The sequence below is a fragment of the Dendroctonus ponderosae genome, unplaced genomic scaffold (assembly GCF_020466585.1).
Source record: "Dendroctonus ponderosae isolate FM_Combo_2020 unplaced genomic scaffold, Dpon_F_20191213v2 Dpon_F_20191213_6, whole genome shotgun sequence".
Lineage (NCBI taxonomy): Eukaryota > Metazoa > Arthropoda > Insecta > Coleoptera > Curculionidae > Dendroctonus > Dendroctonus ponderosae.
The window spans coordinates 12,679,389-12,687,369 of record NW_026018814.1 but is presented as its reverse complement, the minus strand read 5'-3'; positions in this window follow the sequence as shown (position 1 = coordinate 12,687,369).

The window sequence follows — 7,981 nt, the reverse complement described above, 5'->3', positions numbered from 1 at the left end:
TGAGTCCGGACGAATTAGAAAAATCGTTGCCATAGATGTTGAGATAATTAGAAGATAAGCAGAATAAGATTTACAATAGAACATTAACGTGAACAGAAGTAACGTAATAGATGACGATTTTGACAACGATTCAGACCAGGAGCCAGAAGTTACTGAAAGTAACGTTTATAGTAGTGATTCCGAACAATAAGCAGATGAAGGAGAGGCAGAATTTGAACCATGGGAACAGACAAAGATTATCAATTTTTTGTTGGAAAAAACAATGATATGACCTTCAGATTTTTATTTTTAGATCTTTTACATATATATTTAATTTTGTTAGCATTTTTTCAAGTATTATTTGTTGAATTGCATCTATTTTTGGTTACTTGTTTTAATTTCACTTATTACATACATTTTAAAGTAGTAAATTACTTTTTTTTTAAAGAAAAGCATTTGCGGTGCGATAGCCGCGGCGCGCCCGCTCGTGAGAAAACCGGAGGAATTTATTTTCATTTTTGTCGTAATTTTTGTCGTAATGTCATTTATCTTGTAATTTTTCGCCAGAAGATCTCCAGATCGCTCGTATTTTGAAGTAAAACTCTACAAAATAGAGCCTTTTTAAATAAAAAGTAAAGCAAAAAAAATCAGTGGAAACTAAAAAATCGTCTTTTTTTAACAAACTTTACAGACTTCAGAGGTATAGAGATGACGAGATTTCCAAATAATCTGTATATAATAAACTTTCGCTTATTCTGTTATTTTTTTGATAGAAAATGAATGGATTTTTATTCCAAATTCGAAGCTGGAAAGAGATTTTAAAACCTTTTACATAGCTTAAGATTGTCAGCATTTTTAAGTGAAACCTTATAAAATTGAGCATTTAGAAGAAATAGTAAGTTGGCTAAAACTGGAAAATTCTGAAATTTTCGAGAAATTTTAAAAATATTCTCAATAAATGGCCCTTAAAATAAATGTGAAAACAAATAAAAAAGTCATCAACATTTTCCCAGCAACGGAACTGAGTTACTGCGCCGTTGCGCACCGAACCATTTACGTGGCACTGCGACAACTCCTAAAAATTCACTGAATTACCCAGGCCTACGTTAAATTACCGCATGTACTAATTAAATAATGTCCACATTCTAACAACGTCATATGTTTGCTACATTTTTCACCAGAAGCCACCAAACTATAACTGTGGGTACATTCGCTTAGAGTTGAAAAAATGAACAAAAAGCTACTTTTGCAACAGCAAGTCCTAAATCCGCTTTTAAAAAAGTGTTGAGTACTGATTATATATTTACCAATGTTATTAAGATATGCAATCTCATGTAAAATATGTGTTCGTATTTTTGAGGAAACTTTTATAGAAACTACAGAATGATGCAAAATTGGCGTCAGTGGGGTCTTGTCTGGGGGTGTAAAGAATACAGGAAAAATTGTGAAAAATATGAAATCTTATAATATTAAAAAACTAGATGCTTGGCAACAGCGTATTTCAACAGTAATTATCCTGTGCCCAAAAAATTTTCATAATTTGAAGTAAAGGTGGTGATTTTTCTTTTCGTAAGCTTAAGTATTTCAATACGGCTACTAATCAAACATGAGACCATTTCAAAATAATTTGAGATAATAAAGTTATTAACAAAGTTGAAATTCGATTGCAGATCTGTTAATATGTTCTAGAAATTTTCGACTTTTTTTTTGACCTACTATCCAAATGAGCCCTTAAACTCTTTAGAAGGAATGATGCCAATTTTGAGTAACCCTGCATAGAAGCGTAGTAATATTTGGTAAAAAACGTCTATTAAAGGGACCTTAGTTGACTATCTCAGGTGTTTCAGTAGGTACTTCCTCGAACATGATCAAATTTTCATGCGAATATCTAATACTGTTGTTCGTAATGTCTTCTTCTTCTTCTTCTTGATTCTTTCTAATATGGATACATGTTAGTAGGCTATTGCCTGTTCATTGCCAACACGTTCTCCCCGGAGGATGAGATCCAGCATTCTCTCCAGCGCTTTGGTAGTCTTCCTGCGGTCTACTTCCAACTGGATTGTTAGTTTTTTCGATTTTGACTAGTCTGTGGTCCTCCATTGATTCTACATGTTTGTTCCAGAATCTTCTTCTCCGTCTCACCCATCCTCCCATGTCCAGTATCCCGCATTGCATTCTAAAGTCCTCACGTACTCTATCGTATAGAGTTTTGCCTTGTATGCTATTTAAAGTCTTCATTTCAACTGTTATCATTTGTAAAGTTCTGCTCGATCAGGTCTTGTTTCTACTGCGCGTGTATAGGTATAGTAAATAGGTCTTAGTGCCGTTTTATATATCTTGAGTTTGCTTTCCGTATTTAGGTATCTGTTTTTCGAAACAATTTCTCTCAAATATTCCGAAATTCATTCCGGCTTTCATTGCTTGCTCTTTTACTTCGAGAGGTAGACTTCCATGGCTCGGTATCTCTGCTTCCAAATATTTGAAATGGTTTACTTGTTCGACGATTTTGGAGTCGATTTCGAGCTTGCAGCCTTCGGTTCCTTAAAATATTATATAATATTACTAAACATTTGATCTTCTTCTTGTTGATGAGCAAATTTACTTCCTTTGCTTTGGTGTTAGAAGAGTGGAGTAATCTTTGGAGGTTGTTTTCGGAATATGCAATAAGAGCAATTGCATCTACTGTTCTTCTCTCATTCTTATGGTTTTGGTGATTTTTCCCAGAATAGTCTTTGCGAATAATTGCGAAACGGTAGTTTTCTGGGAGCGTTTTCCGTCCCTTTTTAAAAATGGGTATTGTTATACTGCTCTTCCATTCGTTTGTTATTTCCTGTTGTTCGATACACTTTTAAATGAAGTCAGTATTTCATTTTGTATTTTTCCCTCCGTATTTAAACATCTCAATAGTGATCTCGTCTGATCCGTGAATTTTTCTCTTGTAAAGCGACTTTAAGGTGTTTTTAATCATGTCATTTGTTAATTCTATGTTATTTTTTTCTTCATTATCGATTTTCGTCTGTTCTTCCTCTCCCTTTTTCTTGTATAGATTCCTAAAGTGCGTTTCTCGCTCTTCTGTCGTGGTTTTATTGGCTCCTATGGTATCTTTGATTTCTAACTTATTTCTTCTCAGCATTCTCCATATTTTTCTCTGGCTCCCATATATGTCACTTTCCATTGCTGTCGTTAATTTTTTACAATAGTTTTCTTTTAGTTTCCTTATTTTTGCATTAGCCTCGTTTCTTTCTTTTCGATAGTTGTTCCAGTTTTCAGGTGTTTGATCTCGCGTGCATTTTATTGTTCGTTATGTAAGGTCTCAAAAATGTTTTTTGTCTTTTAAGGAAAATGAAATAAAAAATTAAAACGGTGAAATGACATGTTGTGATCGAAATTCGTTGGAGGAAATGGTGATTAAAAATTCAATGATGGGATATTACAAATGTAATTTTCGTAAGTTAAATGGATTTTCATTTATTGAATTATTAATATGATTTTGTTTAATATGTACAAAAGCTTTAGGTATATTATTTCCTAGGTTTGCAACTTTCGACAGATCCCAATAAATTAATCGAATTTTTACCACATTGCAGCAAAACTCGGTTATTTCAATTTATATCACGACGTCTTAATTGCATTTTAGTAAAAATTTAGTTTAACCTTTACTCTGTAGTTATAGGATTAATTGTAGGATTTTGCCAGTAACATCGCAGAAAAATGCGAGATCATTTAATTGTGGATATGAAATTATTGGTTCGTAAATATCAACATATTTGTGGCACAATAGATATGTTATTAAAGATTTTCAAACATTAATTATAGAAGCAACATTAATTTTAATGTTGGTTCGGTTGCCTGAAGGCCGCTGAAATTACGGGCCCAACTACCGTCTGTCAGTCTTTAACCGTTCTATAAATAGCGTTTTATTGGTCAATGGTACTTAAAGGTTTGTGATGGAGATGAAATCGAACGTATCTCTATTTACCCTACTTTGCTCAAGATTATGTACAATAAATTTTGATTGATCTTCAAAAAGTTGCTATAATTTGCTAGTAAGCAAATTAATTTCAAACTTCCATTATTTCATAAAAATGCAAATCAGAATGGCACAATTTTAATACAGTAGCAAATAAAATAAAGTATCAGCACCACTGATAACAGCACAAAATAGGTAGAACTGGAAGAAAGGCTTGATGATGATGATGATCACAGGACTTTTTGTTAATAATATTAACGCGATCACTCGTATATGTCGAGACAATCGATGGTTAAAGTGCAGAACCTCATAAGTATTTTTATCAATTTACAGCTAAAAACGGTTACATTCTTTAATTGAGAAAATTGAAAAGGTATTTTAATTTAAATAATGTGATATGCTGAAGCATTTTCTGGGGATATACATACTTTTTTTAAATTTTTGTTGATTAAGAAAATGTTTCGACTTTTAAAATTTAAACTTTTTGCAAAAACTTAGGAGGTTTTGTGACGCAATATTAATTTCAAAAAAAAGTTTCAAAAACAAAAATCAGTCAGTTGATATCAGATATATACAATATACAAAAATCAGTCAAATAATTAAATATGTTGGTTAAATAAATAAAATGACGTAAGTTACCAAAATTGTTTACCTATTCAGAAATTGCAAAAAAAAATGTTTACTAAGTACGCAACTAAATCCTGTGGTTTTGATATTATTGAAAGGACATTTTGCCTGGCAAATAAATTTTGCGAGGTTTTGGCATATGGTACCACGGATCCCTAAAATTAATAATTAATCGCCTTACGAGCTTTCGTGGAATTCTTTGAAACTGTTTCTCGAGTTAAACGCTAAGTGAAAGAAATCGGCGAACGAATTAACTCCTGATGGTCAAGGATGCTGCTTCTTAAATTGCAATTTCAAGTGCAATTCAGAAAAGGTGCAAATAGTCCATTGCAAGCTCTGTTCAGACTTTAAAATTGTAATTGTCTCAAAGTGTATAATTCTTACCCATCTTAACCGATGCTATTTTATCGGTATTTATCAGTATTGAAAACCCATTTCAAATCGACCAAAGAAGACCGGCCGACAAGATTGGAGCAGGAAGCGACGTACCTATATGAACGAGTAAACAAGATTTTGCACAATACGGTCTTCCGCTATAGAATTTCCGTCAAAGCACCTTTCCTATTTCTTGTATATTCTTTTAATAGCGACCGTGGAACTTCTAAAGTCAACAATAAATTGATTCTCTAAATAGAAAGCTTGGGCGCTCTTAAAAATCCAACACGAGGGACAAACATGTCAACATTTTAAATATTGTCTGCATTCTCAATAGTGGTAGTAAACTGTAGAGGGTTCACAATGAAGGTACATAGGGCGGATATGTATACAAAATATTAATCTATTTCTTTTTATATGATATTACGCATGTCTCAGAAAACTATTTTTAAACCGGGAGGGTGTAATAATCTACACTTTCGTTATAGAATAGATAAACAGGGGCATTTTAAGTATGTAATAATAGAAGCTTCACAAAAAAAACATGAAACAACTTTAACATGACGCTTTTCAGATGACGTTGGTAATCAAGTGTGAAACTTCCTTGGCTGCATTGATTTGACGATGAGTTTATTTGCCTTCTGCTTGAGCTTGTTTTCGCTTTATCGCAGGGTTTCCCTTAACAGACTACGTATTTTCATATTGAAATAAAATTTTTATAAAATGAGTAGGTACGTTTTGGGCCTCAGGGACTTCAATCATCATGTTATTAATCGAGAAAGGGTCTGAGACAAAACTAGAATAAAAGTGTCTTTCCAAAAATGGCATTTTTATAATAAATTGTCCCAAGGCTTCGGCCAAAATCGAAATTTGCGCACTCTCAGAAATCAGAGAGAGGAAAAAAAACAACAAAATACCAACATTTTCCATGCCTCCATAGCACGAATGTGTCATCGACATATGGGTATCAGGTCGTTGGTTTAAGGGGTGCTCAACGCTGTTTCCTCAAACTTCTCCATGATTAGATTCGCCACCATCGGACAGAGTGGACTTCTCATGGCTACTCCTTCCTTTTGTTCGTAGTAATCCAGATTTGTTGTACTCTCTTCAAAAAGCTCTTCTTCGACCATTGCTACGTTCATTTTTAATTGTGGCCAAGCGAATGCGCCTTGAATATAATTTTTTTTGTCATGAAGTTCGAATTTGCCATTGAAACCGAAAACCGAGAAGATTTTACCAGCCTTATCTCGGTACAAAAATTTTCGACCACATAGCGAGCTGATCGCATGTTCGTCAGGATGACCAATCGAGTCCATGATTTTGATTTACCGTGAAAAAGGGGAGAGGATTTTTGGTGTGGGGCAGATTCGAGATTCGAGGTCGAAATATAGACGAGAGAAGTCAATTTTTGGGGTATTGGCACCGCATGGTCGGTTCTTTTGTAGATTATATATCGAGATATTCCTGGAGAGCTTTCCATTGGAAACAAGCTAATTCGTCGAAGCAGAGTTTTGAAGTCAAATTTTGGTAGACGAAGCTAGCGAAACGAACCCGCACTGGCCCCCAGGATCACGTGGTTACCGTTCCTGCAACTTCTCTACATAGCTGTGCTACTATCCTGTGCATTTTGGCCTTGATACTACCAATGGTGGTTGAAGTTTGAGATCGAGACCTTCGACTAAAAACGAGTTGTATGTTACCGAAAAAACATACTGGCGCCCAACTGCTGGTGACAATCGTATTGTTTTTGTTTCCATTGACTTCATTTCAACTTTTTTTTATTCACAAATTGTATTCAGTTAAGGTTCATCATTGAGTGTTGTTCAGTTAATTAATTTTAATTTTTAGCGAAAACACTCAGGCTCAACTGCCACATCCTTAAGTTTTGTTTTTATTACTATTTTAAATTTGATTGGAGCCGAGCCTGGGTAATTTCCGTTAGTATTTTGGTGCCCCTTTGACTGTGAATCTTTTTTTGTTCACATCAACAACCGCTATTCATTGGAAGACCTGAGAGGTTCCCTACTGGGGTGATCACTGCCCCTACTCCAGCTGGAACTAACTGCAGTTGAGGTATCCATAGAATGTGTCGCCAAAAATATCCCAGTGGCATACCCAGTTTTTTTTGTCGTTTCTTTGCTCTGCTCTCAGCAATTTGCCAGCTCGATTTGAAGGGGGGTCAGGATAGACGAGCTTGCACTCCCCAACCCTCGGACGTATTCTTCCAGTCTCAGAGCACTGCAAGGCCCCGAATCAAATAACGTGAACACAAACTCCGTTAAAAGTTGAGAAAAGTGGGGTTTAGTAACTCAAACAACAAAGGTTAGCTAATTACTACACAATGGCTAAACACACAGGAGTAGGGCTGACGTCACACCTGGCAGTTGAACCCAACACTGCAACATTCAATTATTTTGAAATTTTTCACAGTTGAAATTTATTAATAGTTAAACATTTTATGATTGCATTGATTGGCTTTTCCGTTGGATGACCAAATATAACTGTCATGTTAATGGGCGTTTTAACGCCTATCTTCACAAGCTCTTGATATATATTAAAGTTTGGTACGTGGTGAATTGGACACTCAAAAAATATGTGGTCTAGGTGATCCACGGAACCGCAATCACATAAGGGGTCGTCTCTAAGGTTCAATTTAAATAAACGTTCTCTTGTCAAACAGTGTCCGGTTCTCATTCGGTAAAAAGGAATTTTATAAAACCATGGAGAACTCAAAAAGTCCACCTGAACTCTGCTATACCGAGATTTTTTTCCAAGTTTGTTGAAATTGCGAAATTAACTCGTTTCTAATTGTGTTCACTATGTCTCCCATCGGCACTGAAATGTCCTTAGGAACATTCAGTATTCTGCCGATGTTTGCCAGATTATCTGCCTCTTATTACCCAAAATCCCAACATGGCAGGGGATCCATCCCAACAGAATTTCACGATTTTCGAGGTTGTTAGTTTTTTGTATCAACTCCCGAATTTGACCCGTCACAAAGTCAGTGTCCGTTGCAATGTGATATGGCAT